The sequence below is a fragment of the Phragmites australis genome, chromosome 21 (assembly GCF_958298935.1).
Source record: "Phragmites australis chromosome 21, lpPhrAust1.1, whole genome shotgun sequence".
Classification (NCBI taxonomy): Eukaryota; Viridiplantae; Streptophyta; class Magnoliopsida; order Poales; family Poaceae; genus Phragmites; species Phragmites australis.
This window is the reverse complement of record NC_084941.1, coordinates 9,507,783-9,528,184: the sequence shown is the minus strand read 5'-3', so window position 1 is coordinate 9,528,184 and position 20,402 is coordinate 9,507,783. Positions and strand designations below refer to the sequence as shown.

Sequence of the window (20,402 nt, the reverse complement as noted above, 5' to 3'; positions counted from 1 at the left end):
GATATGAGCAAGATAACCTCAAGCTAAGTTTTAGGCAAGATCACCTCTCATGAGATGACCATGAATATAGGGGTTGAAGCTTCTACCTCACCCGATGCCAAAAACCTTGCCCTCTCAAGCAAACAAGTATCATGTTCACATAGGAAGGCGAAAATGATGAGACAAGAGTAAGAGACAAGCTCAAGTGAAAATGATGATGAAGAAGAAGAAGATAGCGATGAAGAAGATGAGCAAAGCATCTCAAGTGATGAAGAGATAGATCCCATGATGGGCAAACTCATATCACAAGTGGAGAGGAACATCAAAAGGATCAATACTAAGATTAATCATCCAATCTCCTTAAAAGACTTGATCAAAACAATTGATCATATCTATCAAGAACAAGAGAGAGAGAGACGAGAGCAAGAAGCAAAGTATTTGTAAACATAAGAAGATAGGTGAGTGAAATGAAGATTTAAGCTCAAATGATGAGAGCCTTACCATCCACTCCTTCAAGAGAAACTCTTTCTCAAGGTTATCATCATGCAAGTCATCACACAAGTGTCTTATAGTCAAAGGTATGAAAAGCGATATAAGTGATGCCAAGTTCGATGAGAAATTATCCTCTTAAGAAGAATTTCTTGATTTGATCAATGAGCAACAAAGGGAAAGAAACAATCGAAAGAACTAAAAAAATTCAACGTTCTTAATGATATTCATGCTATCTATGTATCTAATTATGAATAATTATTGAGAAAATTTAAATTGCTAAATAAGGAGCATGAAGAGCTTAAAGCAAAATTTGAGGGCATTGAATCTCAACCTAAGTCACTTTTGAAGCAATCTACCTCACTCTCTAATTTCAAACCTAAGGTAGATATTTCTATTTATTGTGAGGATTTAATTAATTTATCGAGCTCACCCCTTTGCAATGAGACATACATTGAGAATGTTATAGAATCATCTTAATGAATTTATTGCATAAGAGAATGATGAGCTCAGACAAGAAGTAGAGAAGCTCAATAAAGACTTGGCAAGATTAAAAGGCAAGAATCATATCCAACCTCCTTAAGATATTCATACTACCATGATGAAGAAACTTGCAGAGGGGTCCACCGTGACATGCTTCAAGTGATATCAAGAAGACCACAAGTCATTTCAATGCAAGCAAGTCAAGAAGGAGATAATGGAGAAGAAGAAGATCATGAATTTTCAAAAAGACATTCAACATCTACACCAAGTCCAACTATAAGACCAAGACTAAGAACAACCACTACAAGCTTAAGAAAAAGAATAATAGTAAAGTGGTTGCACACATGGTTAGGAGAAAGGACCGGAGGTGGAACCAACCCATTTAGGTGTCTAAGAAAGTCGTCACCAATATAAAAGGGCCTCAATCGGTTTAGGTTCAACTGAAGACTTGAAGTCCACAAGTTGGCTCGAGGATTTAGAGACTTGGCTCATAAAATGAAGTGAAGATTCAAGCAAAGAATCTAAATGTACAAGATGGGACGTATTGATGAAGGTCATGATCATCATATATCCAAATCCTCATCCAAAGGTGAAATGTACTAAATGTAAAATATTTTCAACTTGTACCTTTTCCTTGTCTAAGATTATGTGCTCTCAATTCAATTTATTGCAATGCCTAGTGTAGGTTTTCATATAGTAGGTTGCTTGTGTTTCTCTCTTTCTTATGAGCAACCTATATGGTTTATTAGTTGTAGATTACTTACATGACACTAGTTCTACAATTGGTATCCTTTATGTACCATGAACTAATCTATAGGGTACCCTCTCTATTGTTATCAATAATAAGTGCATATCTCTCACAAGTATTCAACACTCGTATGTATATATTTAAGAGAAGTATATCCTATAAGTTGTGATTTTAAAACTAACATATGTTTTAAGTAATATCTTTTGTAGTCTCATGGAGTGATTAACGAGTTTCTAGAGATATGCAATGCTTAAAGGCTTCAATTTGTATCACTTTCAATTCATTTCTACATTTAAACTACCTCAATGTATGATATAGCTTAAACTTCCTACCTCTACTTATTGTCTAGATGTAGGAATATTACTACATTCCTATAAGTGGTATTCATAAGTGAGTCATTATATGTATGCACGCATATAAGGGGGTTTAGATTATATAATGTGAGTTTTATGAATTATAATCGTTGTTTTTTTTTCAATTGATATCAATGTCTCATAATTCTTACAATTAGTATATCTTTTCAATTGGTATTAATTCCTCATAATTCTTCATAAGTCGTATCATTCATATGGATCATGTTTTATGAAGCTCTCTCCCAAATGCTCTAATATTTTCCTTTGTGTTTAACATGTGTTCGTAGTGTTTTTAATATTGTTAACAAAGGGAGAGAATTTTGAGATCAAAGCAAGATGTAAGAGTGAGAAGCAAGATGTAAGAACTATGTCGGGTAGATTGTTGACAAAGGGGATGCATCACAGGTTGACAAAAGTGAAGAAACTCTTGCATTGGTCAATCAAGAAAGACAATGATAATGGAGAAAAATGAAGAACTATCTACATGGCAGCCACAACTAAAAGAGGGAATATTGAGGGAAATTGTAGCAAAAAGGGAGATATAATATTAGTAAGAATATGATTGTCCTTACAATTTGTACCATAATTTGTTCTTACCATGTATCAAGCAAAGAGGTATGATCTTGTGAACTTTTAAAATCAATATTTTCTTAATTGGTATCATTTACCTTTTGCTTTGGTTGTGTTATCATCAATCATCAAAAAGGGGGAGATTGTAATGAAAATGACCCTATTAGATCATGATTGTGATTTTAGTGATTAATGACAATATAGCCATTATGACTAACATGTTTGTCAAAAATATATATTAGTAGGTCTCATGGATGCAATACATGAAGAAGTCATCACAGCGGGACAAAGTTCGGTTGGATTGGACGAAGTTTCAGAGAAAATATTCTCATCGGATAGTCCGGTGTACAAAGAATTATACTAACCACAGCAACTTAATGTTCTGTGCAGAAGTAAATTTACTTCAACGGATGATCCGATGATGAGAGCAAAAGCACACATGAGTATTTAACAGAAGGGTTGATTTTGGAAGAAAATTGAAGTTAAGTACACCGGATGATCTGATGTTAAAGAGAGTCTGAACACCAGAGCATTTAATAGAACATTGGATTTTTCAGAGTAGCGAAAATTCAAGTCACCGGATGGTCCGGTATTAAGGAGTTCAAACACCGAAAGCTTCATCGGAGCATTTAACAGAGTGTGTGAAAAATCATGAAATGATGTTATTGTACACACAGGAAGGTCCGGCGATGAAGATTGTGAACTTCGAAGCTTTTTGCACAGAGAAGAAGTGGCGCGGTCAGGATTAGCTCAACACACCGGATAGTTCGGTGATGGAAGTGAAGGATACACCAGACAATCTGGTGTTCAGAATGTATTTGAGTAGGGTTCCAACGGCTATTTGCTGATGTTGTACTCATCGGATGGTCTGGTGCTTGTACTACTGTTGTCATCGGATCATCCGGTGTTTACAGTAAAGTTGAGCAATTGGAGTAACAGCTAGCCTGCGGGGTTAAGGCTATAAATACCCCTCTACTCATTCATTTGAAGTTGCTGGAGTCCAGATGAAGCTCATACACACTTAAGAAGACATCTAAGCCACCAAAGTTCTTAAAGTGTTCATCTAAGGTCATTAAGCACATCATTAGAGAGTGATTAGAGCTTATAGGCTAAGAGAGAAGTGTTGCTAGATGCTGCAACCTAGAGAGTGGATCAAGAAGTGATCCAATAGTATATCGAGAGGTAAGCCAACGCCTTGGAGTCTTGGTGACTCGCTGGTAACTTCTTTATCCTCTGACCTGGTGTGTAGCGGCGGCAAAAAGATTGTGTGGAGACACAAAGACCATTGTCTTTATGACTAAAGCTCCAAAGTGAAGATGGCGTACAAGTGACCGGAAGAGAGGTTAGTGGTGAGACCTTACCTTGGTGGTTTGGTGGCTCATCGTGCTTGAGGCCTTATCTTAGTAACTTGGTAGCTTAAGAGTTGTGACCGGAAGATACTTGACAACCGGTAATATATCCTTTGTAAAGCTCTAACGTGGACTAGATGTGGCTTGTGTGTCACCGATACCACGGGATAAAAATCCTTTGTGTTGAGTTTATCTTTCTATCTTATTTACATTTTCGCATTTACATACTTACAATTTACCTTGCTAGAGTAGGTTGTAATAATCTTGAGCGATAGAGTAGATACACTAGATAAATCTAGAGCATATTCAGATAGAAATTAAGATATATTTGTCTTGTGAAGTTTTTGGAGCTATTAGTTTCTAAGTGTCTTAATTCACTCCACTCTCTTAGGACGTTACTGATCCCTACAATTAGTATCAGAGCTAGAGCTCACATTTAGCTCTACAAGTCCGATAGGACAACACTCAATTAATAAGGGAAAACTGAGCAAAAAATCACAACACAACGGATAACTACCTAGCTAAAGTAGGTTTCAGGCACCATAACTCCTGGCAATCTACCTAGATAAACTAGTCCTATGATGGTCAAATTTCGCTACAAACATCCCAATGTCGGACCCTAGCCAACCGCCACCCAAAAGCACAAGGAAGGAAACTCCCAAACGACGCCAAAGGAAGGAAACTCCCAGACGACGCCATAAGAAGGTAACGATGTAGGACCGAGAACAGTGTCTAGAGAGGAGTGAATACGCATTTTACAAATTTCTTTGATGGTCTTCTCCTATTTTATCAACCAACGTGTTGGGTAATGGGCAGGCTACGCTAGCCTAAAACAAAAATTTTCTACCGCATTCACCCAGGAAACTATGCTAGTAGGAGATCATATATCGTTACCGCTCGACGCGCAGTGCAGCGGAAGAAGAGTTGGAGTAGACCAATCCAACGTCGTGCGCATCAAACTCCTCAAGCATCTTCTCAATCAGATCTGGGACCAGCCTCATGCAGGTGGTCACGCTCCCCGACCAACTCCGAGCAAGTGGTCATGCTCCTCGACCAGTTCCTCGACTAGCTCCCGATCAGGTTTGTTGCGTCCTCAACCAGTTTTGAGTGATCGTGTCGTGCTGTCTAACTAGATCCGAGTGGTCGCATTATGCTCCGTGATTAGACGAGCAGGTACGTCGACCAGTTTGTCACGGCCAGCGACCAGTCCCGAACACGTCGAGATCAACTCGCTGAGAAGATTAGCTTCGCAATAGCAGCAGTGCCTCTACGGTATCCACACGTACTGCGCAGGAACACCGAGCGCCGATGTGCTAGCACCATACGCGCGGCTAGGGTTTTGGGAAATTGTGTAGAAAGCTGCAGCTAGGGTTTCAGAGTGGCTCAACCTTAGCACGCCCTACCCATGCCTCTCCTTATATAGAACTCGCCAATAGGCTCCCACGTTGGAAGCCCTTTAGGACTCTAACTTCTCATGGATCACAATTCAATCAAAACCCATATACAAATCTAATTTGCATATTTTGTTTCAACCCTTTAAGTGTGTGACCCGTTATATTCATGTACAAACGGCTACGACTCAGAAACCCTTTCCAAACCGAAATAAATAGCGGTTCCTAGCAGGATATGTTGACTGTCAAGTATACACAAAAGATCATATCGACTGAACCTTGATATATACATGCACCGATCCCTTCGCGTTACGATACAAGTCAAGCTCAAGGCGAGATACGTGTCACCCTTGTGATAGCTTGACCATTCACTCAATCAAATAGTGGATTCATCATGACTAACTCTTTAATCATATTGACATGGCTATGCACTTTCTTGAGGGGCCTAGAGATATCTCTCCTGTTATCAAGGAGTGGCACATTTCATCTTGATCGTTCATACCCACGACATATTTCATAATAAGCCCAAAAACTATCTTTATAACTACCCACTTACGGAATAGCATTTGACAGTGTCAAAGTATGCCACTACAGATTCTGGGAATCAATGATGATCTCAGGTCTAAGGATCCTGCAGGTATACCATTTGAGATAACAACTAATGGCACATCATAAATAACAATCCCAACAGTATCTCAAGATGGGTGTTGTCAAGGGTAAATCCCTGACAATGATTCCAAGGTGTATTGGACGATGGGTGCGTGATCTTTGTTCGGGATGCGTATGTTGGATTTGGCTGTGTGTGTGACTCAAGAACACCGGGATTTATCCAGGTTCAGGCCCCCCTCAGGGTAATAGCCCTATATCCTGTGTATTCTTTTTCTTGTGGTCTAAGTGAGGTACAGATGATGATCTTGCCAAGCATTCTTCTCGGCCTCTTTTCGCCTCTTGGCCTCTCTTTTTCTCCATCCCCTTACAAGCCTGGTCCTTCTTCCTTTATATATCAAAGGGAGAGAGGATTTACGCGTGAGTCAAGACACAGACTCAGGCCTAGCTAGAGCTTCCCACCTAGGCCTATCATTACTAAGAGCAGACGTATCCAATTGCTCTACGGTGAAACAGAGCCTGACCCATCGCTCCACCACCTGCGTCATCCCGGTCGCCTGGACTGCCCTATCCCATCCCTATGCATTGTCTGCGCACCTGCAAAAGACCTCCTGCCACGCCCGTCAGGCCATCCCGTAGCTTTTAATGCTACGGGACGGGACACAGCAGCTCTGCGCCGACCATGCTTTGGACAACCTGAAAGTGGACCTGGGAAAGGGAAATACTCGAGTGAAAAGGTATTTATTGTGATTTAGACTATTTGGACACATACCTGCCACGCGACCAGAGGAGACTGGTTGCGGGGTTTGCTCCTGTGACCTGGGGGCTGGTCGCGGAGCTTGATCGGAGAGCCTGGTTGCAAGGTCGCTAGCTGGTCGCGTAGTCGCTGGCTGGTCGCGCGAGGCGGCCACGGTTCTAGATAAACAGGGTATGCAACACCTGCTGATATCTTACCGAAGTGGGTCCGCCCTCGAGGGGACCCTACTATTCTTTACACCGACAGTAGCCCCCAAGCTCCTTCGCGGATATAGTAGACTGAGCAGTTTGTCAGATGGTCGTGACTGGACCCAGTCGAACCACCTGGGCCCTATGTGAACATGAGTTCACCCAGGGAGTGGTCAGCGATACGGTCCACTTTCATGGTTTAGCCCAGAAAACAGCATCCCGAGGGGAGGTTAATCGCCCATAGAAAAAGGATAGTGGGAGAGAGAATTTAGGGAAGTGCGCGCAAGGGAGAGAATCTTGGGAGAGAGAAAGCTTTAATGGACGCTGGATTTCGAGGGAATTTGGGTTCCCCAGATGGATACTCGGGAGACGGGGTGGCGGAACCGAGTTGGTCCTACAAATGGGAGGACGAAAGGCCCAGAAATCTCTCCGCCACTCGAGCTCTTGTGCGAGAGACCTCCGCCCCCACCCCCCGCCAGAGTCTTTTAAACAACCACCATTGCACCCCTATGGCACCGCGCGCCGAAGAGGGGGCTGACTTCGCCAAGTTCAAGTGCACCGTCACAAAACTGAAGCAGATGTATGAGAATTGATTGCTTCCATGTCGTCTGTACTCCGGATACGTGGCACCGAAGAGGGGGCTGACTTCGCCAAGTCCAAGTGCACCGTCGTGAAGCTGAAGCAGATGTATGAGAATTGATTGCTTCCGCATCGTCTGTACTCTGGATACCGCCCTGGGGGAGACGTTCTTGCTCCCCGCCAGGGGGAGATCATAATCTTCGCTTCATTTTTCTTGGCGAGCCTCGTTCCCTCTTTCTCCTTGTACGGGAGTGGACCATCTATGAACAAGCCCTTTTTCCCATCACAAATAGGCAGTCCTCCGTTCAAGGATTGCTTGTGCAATTTAACGAGCTCATTAACTATCCATCTGTTTCTTTCCCGTGATTTCGATTCCGGAGTAATCGACACATGTCCTTGTCGGTGGCGTGGAAACGGCCCCCGCTCTCGGCTGCGGCACAGTCACCTCGCGTTGCGCCGCTGTGATTGCCATGGCCGCCTCTATGACGGTGCCCCGGCTTGATACCTCGGTGCCTCTGCCAAAGTTGGCTTTGCCCCTCGGTGTATCGACAGTGGCTCCGGGCCCCACGAGCTCGGTCAAGGAGTCTGCTTCGACTCCTGAATTGCTCTCGTGGGTCGGTCATTTCCCGGCCGTCGTCCACAAGCTAGTTGAAGAGAAGGAGACGGCGACCAGCAGATGCGTCGAGCTGGAGAAGCTGCTGGCTGATTGCAGAGGAGGTGCGGTGATTTCTTGAAAGGACAGTGATGTCGCCTAGAGAGGGGTGAATAGGTGTTTTTCTAAAAATTCGTCTCTTTTTACCGTTAGCCTAAACTTACAGCGGAATATAAACTAACGGATTTTTCACAAGTGAAAAATCTAAATATGCTAGGCTCAACTAGTTCACAATCACCCTAAGTAAGTGCGGAAGTTACAATCCTAAGGTGACAAAAATTATTCAATTCTAGCAAAAGATATGCAAGAAAAGTTAATTGAAAAATCCTGAAAACACTGTTCATCGGAGTATCCAGGTTGATCCAGATACTCCGGGTTGTACAGTTCCGAAACCTCTGGGTAAATCCGAAATATCCAGGACCTATACAAGAACTAGCCCGAAACTAAAAATAAACAGCGCCTAAAGAGTTCTAGCTCAAATCAAATGAAGTCGTGTGTTCCAAGTGATGATTCCAAGTAGATCCATGGAGAACCTATAATCAAATACAAACAAACAAGTAGATCGAACAATATGCACAAATATTGAGCAAGAATTTAAATGTAAATAACCGAAGTGGAGACACAAATATTTGTTTCCTGAAGTTCGGATTCACCACCATGAATCCTACGTCTCCGTTGAGGAAGTTTCAACGAGTCAGGTCTCTTTCAACCGCTTTTCTCGATCCACTAGCTTTATCTTTTCTCTTGCGGAGGCGAGATCGACCTTCACAAACTTTCCCGTGGCTCACCATACGCACGGGAGCTCGCTGGGCAACACCTAGCCGGCTAGGAGGCTTTACCTCCAAGAGTAACAAATGCTTCACGAACTTCTTACCGATGAACTCAAGTGCTCAAGATTGGATTTAGTTCACTTGCACTCAATCTTCCAATCTCACAACCCAACTCACTTTTCTTCTCAAATCTCTCACTAAAATGGAGTGGGAAGGAGTTCTTTTGGCTCTAAAATGTTTTTCTTTTGTGCCCTTGCAGCAGCCTCAAAGGATGGGGGTGAGAGGGTATAAATACCTAACCCCCAAAAGCTAGCTGTTACATCACTTTTTTTAACTGACCCGGAGTCTCCGGGTCAACCCGGAATATCCGAGTAAGCTAAAGAAGGTAAAACCGAGCACCCAGACTCGGAACCTCACCCGAAGTATCCGGGTCAACTAGAAAGGCCCAAACCGATTCCTCTCCCCGGAACCTCACCCGGAGACTCCGGACAACCCGGATAATCCGGGTTAACCCGGAATATCCGGATTCAGCACAGCTGACCTTCGAAAAACGGTGATAACTTTTGATCCCGAAGTACGATTTCAACGATTTTGGACTCTATCGAAAGCTTATTCAGAGGGCTACACATCCCAACTGAATTCATGACCTCAAACACATTGGATCAAATTAGGAACACTCCGAAACCCAATTCGGACACTTCCACACTTTCCACACCGGGATTTTAAAAAGAACTCTCACTTGGGTTTGGTTAGAAACTCTTGAGCACTGAGACATGACAATTAGCTCTACATTGCATCCCTCTTAATAGTGCAACATACCTATACTCAAATTCAAAGATAAAACTCGTTTAAACCATTTTGAGCCTTTGAATAACTTTCAAGTACCGCTTCTTTCATTCAAACCTTGAGGGTTGCCAACTTCCATATATTCTTCACTCCATCTTTTTTTGATTCTTCATATAATTGATGCGAATCACTCATAGCTTCTCATGGCCTCACACGGTCCACTGGCGCAAAGCATTCACTCTCTCTTCACCACCACCTTGGTCCTTCAGCACCAAGCCATTTGCTTGCCCTTCACCACGGATGATCCATCGTAGCCGAGTCTTTCTTGCCCTTCACCGTCTTGTCATAGAAAATCACTTTGTATTTGACATCTTCAAGGAATTAACTTTATCAAATATGGAGTCCACTCTTGTTCTTTACTTTTAGCATATATGATTTCAATTCAACTTATGCATTCTTATGGATCCTAACCCCACCTCATTCTCAAGCACAAAACACATGGGTTAGTCCATAAAACCTTATTGACAACTTTTGTACCTTAAGTTACTTGATCTCCACACGTAACTTATTAGCCTTCATGTATATTGTCAATCTTCATATAGAATCTAACCTCACTCATTTTCAAGCACATAGCATACGGGTTAGTCCATAAAATTCTATTGATAATGTCATACCTTTAGTTACTTGATCTCTACAAGTAACTTAATCTTCAAGTTTATTGTCAATCTTATTGAGCTTTTCCTTCTCCTTATGAACATCACTAGGAGCTCAATGACAATGATGCATTTCTTTTGTTCTCATGGCATTTCTCAGAAAATTCATGATTCATCACTTATGCATCTCCTATGAAATAACCTAGAGCTCATTTATCTTGATGCATTTTCAATCTCCCCATTCACTTATAGCTCATGCATATTTCTCAATGCATTGCCTATGGAACAACCTACTAACAAACTCAACACCATTGTTAGTCCATAAGTATTGTCATTAATTACCAAAACCACACATAAGGGCTAGATGCATTTTTAGTTCTCCTAAGAGAAAAGCCCCACCGGCCTCTGAGCGCTCTCAGCTCAAGGAGGATGAGCGCACTACCATAAACATTCTCCGGGAAGCCTTCGGAGCGCTGACTGATCCCCTAGGTAGCCACGGGCTGCGGGTGCTCGAGCCGAAGGACGACCACACTGCCCGAGCCTGGGCCTACATCCTCCGGGTCTACGTGGAGCACTTCTCTGAGCTCCCTGCCACCCTGGTGTTGAGGGGCATGGAGGACGTTACGCAGGTAGTGAGGGCGAACGCGGAGTATATCTTCCGGTGCTACCGCAGCCGTGACCCCAACTTCAATCTGGACTATGTCCGGGAAGGGGCCGCGGTTGCCGGACCATAAGCCGAGGAGAGACTTCAGTGGAAGTGCCAGGGGGCGGTGGACTATGTGACGTCCATCTTTCGGGTGGAGGCCACCGTGGAGTAAAAAAACTCGATTGTAACCTTTGTTATGTAACTTTTTTTGAATGGAGCCCCCACACCTTTGTTTCCTGACAATATTATGCCATTGTGGTCAGAGAGTTCCCGGAGTGTTTGAGCCTTCCGCCCGAACTGATCCGCCGCCCACGCCGATTGGCTCCCCTGCCCTCTTCGAATCCCCGACCATATCCGTTGACCACCCTTCTGACCGACAATCCTTGGAGGTGGCGGCCAGACGTGTGCGGGGGTCTGTGGCCGAGTGGGCGAGCACTTCGAGTGACCTTCAAGGTGCGTTGCACCGACCACTCGCACCGCGTGATGGTCCTAGGTTACACCAGTAGGGTTCGTCCGGCTGACACTAGTGTGGCTTGCGCTCTGTTTTTTGACTAGCCTGACAGGAGGAGTTGCTCGAGGCGAAGAGAGATATGGAACGGGCGACCAGGGAAAGCGCCTAGCAGAGGGAGGAGTTCTACAACCCCCTTCGCCACTGCTGGGAAGATTTCTATGCGGTGTGAAAGGAACTCGAGCGGCTAACCAAGTAGAGCGGCGAGCGGCGAGTGGCGTTCTACAACCAACTCAGCCGAGCCTTCACCTACTTCGACTCGTTGCTTCGGTCTGCCGGTGTCCAGGTCCGTCCGACCCCTGGGACCGTGTCCGGTCATGTCGAGTGGTTCCTGGCGGCATCCGAGGAGGCATGTGGCCTTGAGCAGAGGATTCGCGAGACTGTCGGAGACCATCTTTTCGAGGTCGGAGTCTCTGGTGCCTGCCTGGCCCTCGCCTGCGTAAGCGACCACCTCCCCGACCTGGATCTCTTGCCGACAGTCGGTGCCAGTTTTGAGGGTACTCGGATGACCACGGAGGAACTCGGCGCCCAGGTTGATTCATTTTTGTATGTCGTTTATTCTTGTCTGTGGACCATCTGGTTCGACCCCCACAAGGGTGTTTTTGGGTCCTAGGAGGAATGTCGTAGGCTTATTTGGAACCAGCCCCTGGGCTTTGTAATGATGGGCATTTGGCCCTTATGTGGTTTTTCTCCGTGTTTGGATGACGAATAGTCTTCGGAGTGCCTGTATCGCTTAGGGAGGATCGCCATAAGCCGCTCGCGAGCAACATTCCTGACGCTGAGGGAGACCCTTAGCACGACGAGTCCTTTGGTGGCGACCAGCGCTCGACCCAATTTAGAACTTGTGGTAATGTGGTCGTTAACCCTCGGGTGCCTTTACCCTGTCATCATGCGAGCGGGTTAGTTTCGGATCTCGTCCCGTCAACACGAGCGAGCGGGCTAACAAATCTCAGAATGTGGTGGGAAACCACGTTTGTCCATGGAGTCCTACAACATAAAGGGTTTGATTACTTTAATTTGGAAAAATTTACAAGTCATGTCCATGCTCGTCCGGAAGATCCTGCAAAATAGTCAAACAAGCTTGTCTCCAAGCAGCCTCATACGTAGAGCTTGCGTTCCGTGAGCTGTATGATCGGTGGCCGACCACCCCGGTCAACCCGACTGCGCGAGTCTGGGAAACTGGAGGTCATTAGTGACCTGCGACCAGTTCCGCGTGTGGTGGTCACAGTCGTGCCTGAGGTTAGGAATTTATGGCTGCTTGGGGCTTTAGAGAACGGTCCCACGACGTCCAGCCCCCAGACAGTGACAAGCCAAGAAAGTGGTATGGTTTGCAGTACCTGGGCTGGTAGGTAGGTATTCCGGTCGTGGTGCTGGCACAACTCGCACCTTTTCACCTGCTCGCGAGCACCCTGGAGGGTGGTGGGAGGTCCGGCCTCCACGTTTGCCTCCAAGGGTGTTAGGGAGCGCTGTGCTCCCCCCATCCTGAGTGATGTACTTCAGTTAAGGGTCGTTGCTCCCTTGGTGGTAGAGGCATCCATATACCAAGGAGGATTCTCGTGGTTAGCCCGCGTGACATTTTCTGCTGACACATAGTCGTCAGGGGTTGCTTGATTCCAAAGGTAGTTCGAGATCTGATCCATCTAGGTCATACCCGAATCGAGCAGGGCGTCCACATAGTGTCCACCCGAGGTTGACAGCACGGAAGGAGGCATTGCCTCCTCCAAAGGTGTTGCACGAGACCACCGCGGGTGGCCGTATGAGTCTTTTTCTCAAAGACTTCGACCGGGACAGGTTCGCAAGAAGAGGCTAGACGGGTCAGCCCATCGGCCAGGGAAGAAATCCTTGCGAGGGATGTGTGTAACTTCACAGTCGATGGAGCGTTGCTCTAGATTTCTCACTTCGGAGAGGTATGTTGCCATCTTCCGGTTCGAACACTAATGACCCCTTTGCGACGGGGTTTCACCTAGTAGTGAGTCCCTCATCGCTATTAGGTGTTTCTCCCAGCATGGGCGATGCTCGTGTTCTGGTTAAGAGGCCCTCATACTCCGCTTCGCATTTAACAACTGGAAAAAATGGAATTGAACCATGTACCTGACGATGCATGGTCCTGTGCTTGCTCCTTCCTGGTCGGGAGGAAGCATGCCCCGCTTAGCGACCAATATCGCATCTGTGACCCTTTGAAATCCTACAAGGTAGAACAAGGATTCACCCTTCCTGTGGGGAGTGGTCGTTACTCATGCCTGAAGTTCAAGGTGTAGACCCTTCTGTTCGTCCTGGGGTTGAGCCTGCTCGGAGAAACGATACACGCGATTAGTTCCTCAATATTCTTTTGTCAGATCCAATCATACCTATCTAATGGTTTTGGTTCACGTCACGGGGCTAGGGGTGGCAGTGCTTGCGCGGTGAGTGATCCTCCAGGTGGGGCTGCCATCGAAGAAACTCGTTCCCCCAGAGCTTGCGATCCATGAGCTCTCCTTGGCGTCAGGAGCATGGATGCCTCAGCAGCCTCCGGAACCCTCGAATCCTGATCCGATGTCCTGAGTTTGGGACATATCAGCTCCGTCTGGGTTGTACCCAACGAAGAACACCTTACAACAACTAGAATCCCGAACTCGGAAACACGCCCCCTATCTGGCGCGCCAAATATCGAGGGTAAATCCCTGACAATGATTCCGGGGTGTATCAGACAATGGGTGCGTGATCTTTGTTCGGGATGCGTATGTTGGATCTGGCTATGTGTGTGTGACTCAAGAACACTGGGTGTTTATCCAGGTTCAGGCCCCCTTAGGGTAATAGCCCTATATCATGTGTATATTTTTTTTCTTGTGGTCTAAGTGAGGTACAGATGATGTTCTTGCCAAGCCTTCTTCTCGGCCTCTTTTTGCCTCTAGGCCTCTCTTTTTCTCCATCCCCTTACAAGCCTGGTCCTGCTTCCTTTATATATCAGAGGGAGAGAGGATTTACACGTGAGTCAAGACACAGACTTAGGCCTAGCTAGAGCTTCCCACCTAGGCCCATCATTATTAAGAGCAGACGTATCCAATTGCTCTACGGCACTATAGAGCCTGACCTATCGCTCCACCGCCTGCATCATCCCGGTCGCCTGGACTGCCTTGTCCTGTCCATACGCGCCACCTGCTCACCTGCAAAAGACCTCCTGCCACGCCTGTCAGGCCGTCCCGGTAGCTTTTAATGCTACGGGACGGGACACAGCAGCTCTGCGTCGACCATTCTTTGGATGACCCAGAAGAGGACTTGGGGAAAAGAAATACTCGAGTGAAAAGGTATTTATTGTGATTTAGACTATTTGGGCACATACCTGCCCCGCGACCAGAGGAGACTGGTTGCGGGGTTTGCTCCTGTGACCTGGGGCTGGTCGCGGAGCTTGGTTGCAAGGTCGCTAGCTGGTCGCGCGGGGTGGCCATGGTTCCGGATAAATGGGGCATGCAACACCTGCTGATATCTTACCGAAGTGGGTCTACCCGTGAGGGGACCCTACTATTCTTTACCCCGATAGGTCTATCCAACATCATGTTCTCTAACATAATATCCATATTATTGACTTGATATCTCTATACCTATGATCCATGAAATATGATCATCAATCAATACATGTGCTAGTCTTATGTATCATCATAATGATATACGATCATAGATCGACTAGGAATAACATTATGATATAGACAAAGAGTTTCATGAACAAGTCACATACTTACCAATCAATATAAAATGTAGTCATTTTTGAAATAACATATTATTCAAAAGTACATTAACATAGACATGTGATATAATCATCTTTATGATTGCCTTTGTGACATATAACCTTCATAACGCACCTCAAAACCAAAAGTAAAAGCAAAAACTTAAGAAAGACATGCGTCAACAAAAGAAAGCTTGGCTCTCGTGGATGTAAATAAACACTAGGTTCTATTAACACCCATATCACAAGTCATTGCCATATAAGGATAGCAACTTGTGGAAAAAATCCTTCCAATCTAAGAAAAGGTCATCAGTAGAAGAAATTCTCTAAGTTGATGATCTAGGGGCAAGGGAATTTAAGACCCAGTTGTATATATGAATTTAATTCCTCTAGCAACAAGAATAACAACTTACCGAGGTGGAGAAATCTCAGCTCAATAATCAAAACAATCACAACTAAAAAGGAAAAACTCACAACAAAATAAGGGAGCCAATAGAAAGAGACTAGAAGGAGATGAACACAAGCATTGGAGGAAACTTGCACTTTATTTATTGCAAATGTCAGCTCTCTTTTAGGCAGATTATAAAGTATTTTTACTCACAAAAATTCTCACCTATACATAGGCTAAGCACTCCTCTCTCATTTCCTCTAAAAATCTAGCATACAAACTCAAATGGTTGACTCTAGCTTCCCACACAGCCCTACTACTCTATTTATAGGTCTAGAGAGGTAGCTTAGACCTTAAGTTTCCTTGTTCTCAAAATACAATTTTCTTTCAATGGCTTCCTACCTACCACCGGGATATTTTGGTCTATTTTTCACTCCATCCATCGAACAGCCATGACGCTTTCACAGCTTAGCTTCGCCTCGACGCAAGTTTCGCAATGATGCCACGTGCCCTCCATCCTTCCACAGTTTTGAGACCAAACCACGAAACCGCCTTGCACGTTTCTCAAAGCGTGACTCATTGCCGATTACTTTGACCCTAAGCAAGCATCCCGATGTCAATGCGTGTACTCCGTCTTGCTATCTTGACCGTCGGCAAGTCTTTCCTGCTTCCGATCCCTCGGGCCGCCTTGTTACTTGCACTGGTATCCCCTTCGCTTGGCTTTGTTAGCATGTCATCTTCATACTTCCTTCCATAATTTGTTTGACCTCCAAGTGCATAGCTAGGATCACTTTTGACTCCGTCCAGCCTCCTCGATTGTCCGGCACCAAGCTCCTCGCTTGGCCCCAACCATCCTGCCGTCGACCGCCTGTATCCATCACCTGCTCAACACAAGACAAGTAAACACATATCTCCAAATCATCTCCTGTTAGTTCCAAATCAGAATCCTTAGCTTAAGACATATCCCAGAAAAATCGTGAACGCCGGATGATCCGATGTCCACACCTCCTGAACGCCGAACCATCCAACATGTTCAACTCCCTAGACTAATCGTTTGGAATCCTCTCTACAAGAAATAATCCGACGTACACAATTTCTCATTGTCGGACCATCTGACGTGTTCATCTCCACCAGACAACCATTTTGCAATCTCTCTGCAACAAATGGTTCGGTGTATTCTCCGGCGTTCACATCTTCCATCGTCGGACCATCCAACGCGTGTAAGTCCACCAGAGTTGTTTGCAACCTCTCTACAACAAATGCTCTAGCGTTCATTGTGCCCATCGCCAGACCATCCAGCGTGTACTTCAAATTTTGCTTCTGAGTTGAAATACTCCAACGTGTAGTCTTTCTAGGCGCCGGATCATTCGGCGTGTATAAAATTCCCAACGTTGTATCATCCGACATGTACAATTTTCCTAGACTTAGAGACAAAAACGCCAACTCCATTTTCTCTGCAACTTTAGTTAGTTGTAATCATAATTGCAATACATATAGATGCTCATACAATCCAACAATCATCAAATGAAATCTACAATCTTGTCAATCACTCATCACATATAAACCAAGGCACATTTCAACTTAGTTTTTCAAACGATGTTAGGGACGCTGCCGTCATCCATCCAGAAAGAACCAGAATGAGTTTTCACCCGAAGAACCTCCCAGAGGAGACATGAAGCACCACGGCACCGCCTCAAATGAGGGAACGACGCTTGAGGGTGTCACCGGTGACGACATCGATGGAAGGCCAAAGAAGGGCTTTCGCCAGGTCTTCCCGCCCCCCAAATGTGCAGAGGGAGCCGAATACGTCTATGCTGCAAGCACATCACAGTGGTTGGAAACGCGCCACCAAGGACATAGAACCAAACCATAGCGTCCAAAGAGACAACACTAAGCCGCCAAGCTCCCCGAAGGCCAGCTCGGGGGGGGGGGGGAGGGGAGAGACCGAAATTGACAAGGGGAGGAGCAAGCGTCCTAGGGAGATCAGAACGACAACGAGTGCCGCACAAGCACGAGCAGCAAGCCATCCTATCGGAACTACGACACCACCACCAAAGTTTTCTGCAGCAGAACCGACCGCCACTACAAAGCATGCAGCCCACCTATGCGCACCATCATTGGAAAAGCAGCGAAGAAGACACGACCGGAATAGACATTCGGATCCAGCGCCCACATGTGGATCCTAGCGGAGCTAAGAAGAAGCCAGCCATCAACGCGCGGATCCCGCTGGCATACAGATCCGGCCACCCACAGGTAGAAACTCACCTCTGGTGGTCAAGATGGCTCCCATCGCGTAGAACATGACTGCAGCAGTGCCATTGCCGTCCAGCCACACGAGGAAAGCCGATCGCCATGAAGAATAGGGGTTCCCCTATGCGGATCTCGTCGGCAGCGCGCGGATCAGGCTGCCCACACCTGGATCTCGCCGGTGGTGCGTGGATCCTGCTGGCATCAAGAGGGAAAGCGTCGAGTAGCTTCACGCCGCTCCCCAAACTTGGATCCTACCGACGGCACGCGGATGCGCCCGCTGGCGTATTGATCCTACCGGTGTTGAGATGGGAAGCAGTCGAGAAAGACGACAACACGAATTCGGCCGCCCACGTAGGTACCAAGAAGAGCAAAAAGAGAAGGGAGGGAGAGGAGAGGAGAGTGAGGAAGACCATGACAGAGGTTGCTTTGCTCTGCTGCTAGCAGCTGCCACCATCACAGAACGGCAATGGTGGTAGTCGCCACCCGAGAGTGTGTTGACGGGGTTGAGGGCGGCGAAGCTGTGCCACTCCCGAGTCACCTTAACGAGAACGACACGAGGGCCTTTGCTGACTTTTGCACTTATCATCTTAAAAGTGATTTTTTTTTTCTTATATGCTGTTAGTTCTCACACTTTCAGGCAAGCCCAATTACAAACAAAAAGAGAAGGTCGGTCTTGTACTCAAACTAGATCAGAAGGGCGGTACTCACTTGGATGGAAGAATCCCAGTCCGATCCCATGCCCGTACAAAGGCTAGACTGAAGATTTCGCCCCACGGGTTTGGTGCTTACGAAGGTGGAAGGCGAAGCCAAGAGTAAGAGTAAGGGTTGAAAGACAATGTAGAAGAATTTTGCCATATTCTAGTTTAGATAGCAGTCTAGACTTCGGATTGATGCTCCGTCATAACCCACGAGTTGGATCTTTTGTTTCTTCAATATTTTTTGTTTTCTTTCATCTCTTTTTCGGCCGTGTGCATCCGTGCTATGCAGAAGCTGTAAGTAAACTCTTATGTGTTTGTTTTATCTTGATGTAACTATAATAATCAATAAAACTTATTTTATCGAAAAATAGAAGAATTTTGTTGAAGATGAACTATGGGAGCATCAAAGATTTGTTAAAGATATCCGGTGCCTGATCATATTTATTTTCTTAGTAGTTGGCACAACATAGCAATGAAGGACGTGTATGCCGCATCATCTGGAGCCACTCCTTTCTGGTACATATGATCAAACAGTTGTTTGACTTCCTCACTTTCACCGATTTCTTTAAATTTTGTTAGGAGTATACTGTACGTCTCCAGATTTTGGCTACACCCATCGGTGAACATCTCATCCAACAACTTCTTGGTCGGTCTAAGAGTGTCGTTTCTACATAATGCTTCCATGAGGAGATGCTATTGTACATGCGTCTGAAAATGCTTTATTTTTCAGTCGACCAATCTTGACCATATGATGGAGATCAGATGACCCTTCTTTTTTCTTCTTCATCTCGATAGAATCAACATCCAACGAACTCGGCTGACATGTCACCTGGCTCCCCCACCCCACCCTCTTTCTCCCATCTTCGACTACGTCCTCGCCGCTAGATCCGCCCCACCGCACTAAACCAGCTTTGCTAGGCCATCGTCATGCCTCCCCTCCCCTCCCCTCCCCTGCCCTGACACCACCCAACTGGTGGTCCTTCACCTCTTGTAGCCAATGGTGTCCCTGTCGCCTCCCGCCCACCCTTGCGTCCTCCACCATCGCTGGATTGATCTGATGCCCCGAGCATCCCTCTAAGTCCAGGAAGCACACCGGACCCCAAAAATCCATAAGGGAAAGTTGCTATAAGAAGCTCTGTTTTGAGGCGATTGAACAATAGGAAAGGTGGAGAATTATACAACAAAATGTCAGGCTCTAGTCTCTTTCTTTTTACATCCTTCAGTACATCATATGCCTCTCTTACCTTTCCATCCTTACCCAAGAATGACACCACCAAATGGTAACCCCTCGCATTTTGCAATACCCCTTCTCCAAAAGCACCCTAAAATTTTTGCACATCTCATCACCCTTCCTTTTCTTGCAAAAGCTCTCGCAAACCTGTATAAGCCTCTCTGTACATCAAAACCTCCCCTCCCCATCATGAACTTGCATAACATGGCATCAACATCAACATCAATCTCAAACACCGAACCAATCAGAATGTTCAACACATGAGCATCATTCAAGAAATCCCCCAGCACAACTGCCTTAGCTATCTCCTTCGCCTCAGTAATCTGTCTATTGGACATCAATGCAACCACATATTCTCTGTAATACTCCTTCCTTGGCACAACCCTGAGCTTCCTATTTCGCCTCAAGATCCTCCCTTCCTCCTTTGCCCTCCTTGACACCATAAACCCCTCAGATACAATCTGGCTTCCACCTACGTAATCTCATCTCCTCCAAATCCCGCCAAGTGTCACACTGACCTTCCTAGCCCAGCACATACCGTCAAAAGATAATCACCGCCGCCACCACCACCACTGACCTGTTAACTCGGTAGTCCCCCCCCCCCTCCCTAACGGTCCACCACATCCAT

At 45.8% G+C, this 20,402-nt stretch overlaps 1 protein-coding gene and 1 pseudogene across 1 annotated transcript in view; one reads left to right on the top strand and one right to left on the bottom strand.

The window, feature by feature from the left end:
- Positions 1 to 2,722, top strand: part of LOC133903088 (rubisco accumulation factor 1, chloroplastic-like) — an 11,200-nt gene extending 8,478 nt beyond the window's left edge. Inside the window, exon 2 of the mRNA XM_062344445.1 lies at positions 2,458 to 2,722. The gene's annotated coding sequence lies outside the window, so the exon portion shown is untranslated. The remainder of the gene's footprint in view (positions 1 to 2,457) is intronic.
- Positions 1 to 20,402, bottom strand: part of LOC133903147 (pentatricopeptide repeat-containing protein At5g14080-like) — a 23,173-nt pseudogene extending 2,771 nt beyond the window's left edge.